Below are 1,820 nucleotides of genomic sequence, written 5' to 3' on the forward strand. Positions count from 1 at the left end.
TCCTATAGTCGGGGTAGGAAGTAAACAGATTTTCCCATTAAACCCCCCCTTTTATGCACAATCCAAGACAATCCCATACCTTTCTCCTACTCCTTCCTGGTTATGCCCCAGTGTCCCATCCCCTTACCAAGACGGGACATCCTTTCTCTCCTCCATGTTTCCATAACTATATCCACTCCCACAGCCCCCAGTACTCCCTTTCTAATGGCCCTTATAGCTGACAACCCCCCCTCTACCCAATGAAAGCTCCAGTTCCACCCTCATACACCCTGTAAATCCCAGAGTTTGGGACATTACAAGCCCCTCCATGGCTCTATGTCCTCCTGCCTCTATCAAATTATGTGACCCCTCTCAGTATATCTGTCAGGCCCAATACCCCCCAACCACTTCAGCCCTCATAGGCCTCCAACCCATCATTCAAGATCTTTTAAACAAAATTACCTCAGAACCACTCACTCCCCATTTAATACCCCCATATTAGCTGTTAAAAAAAACCCAACAGATCTTTCCGCCTCGTCCAAGACCTTCGCCTCATCAACGTGGCCATCATCCCTATCCATCCCTTAGTCCCAAATCCATACACCCTTTTATTGCTGCCCTGCCTTGGCCTCCCGAGACCCCTCCTCCCAAGATTTTTTCACCTTCACCTGGACGGACCCATACACAAGACATTCTGAACAACTCACTTGGACAGTTTTGCCACAAAGCTTCCGAGTCCACCTTATTACAATATGTGGATGATCTTCTACTCTGCAGTCCCTCTTGGGAACAGTCTCAACTTGACACTGCCTCCCTACTTAACCTTCTAGCTCCCAGAGGTTACCGAGTATCCCCCGTCAAAGCTCAAATCTCTTCCCCTTCTGTCACTTACCTCCGATTTCTTCTATCTCAACGAAGAAAGTCCATTACCTTAGACAGAAAACGGCTCCTCTCTGACCTGCCCGTTCCCAAAACCAAGACAGAAATCCTTTCCTTTCTAAGCCTGGCTGGGTATTTTAGAGCTTGGATCCCTAACTTCTCCCTGTTGGCAAGACCCCTTTACGACCTCAGCAAGAGCCCCCCTGAAGAACCATTATCCACCTCACCCCGACACTCCTTCATTAAGCTCCATCGAGCCCTTGTGGAAGCCCCAACTCTCCATCTTCCTGATTTGTTGAAGCCCTTCTCATTATACATTCATGAGAGGTCCAGTCAAGCTCTAAGAGTCCTAAGCCAATATTATGGCCCATCCTTTGCCCTAGTAGCTTATCTTCTCAAGCAATTAGACCCCACAGTTCGGGGATGGCCCCCCTGCCTACGGGCATTAGCTGCTGGACAGCTCTTGCAGAAAGAAGCTCATAAACTGACATTCGGAGCGCCCCTTACCATTCTGTCCCCACATCACCTAAAAGATCTCTTAACCTACAAAAGTTTACAGACTCTCCCTCTCTCCAGACTCCTGACCTTACTGTCCTCTTTCCTCCCAAATCCCATACACCCCCTTTGCCATCCATACCCGAATCATGACTTTTTCCTCCTTTACCGCTCTCTTGCTTTTTCTCCTCATTCCTATTGTCTTCCCCGCCACCCCAGCCTCCTTTGTATGGCGATTCAAAGTAAGACAGACTTACACACAGCATCCACCAAAAGTTACTGCCCTCATTGCCACATCAGACTGCCCTCTGAAAGGCTGCTCTGAGCCTTTATACCTCCATTTTCCTCCCTCCACTGAAGTGTTCACTAGCAGCTACCTTTATTCTCCCTACCTCTGCTTCCTCTATGACCAAAAACAAGCCTATTGCAGGCGATAGCAATTCACCTACGGGGGATGTCCCTACTGG

This window comes from Manis pentadactyla, chromosome 12 (assembly GCF_030020395.1).
Source record: "Manis pentadactyla isolate mManPen7 chromosome 12, mManPen7.hap1, whole genome shotgun sequence".
Taxonomy (NCBI): domain Eukaryota; kingdom Metazoa; phylum Chordata; class Mammalia; order Pholidota; family Manidae; genus Manis; species Manis pentadactyla.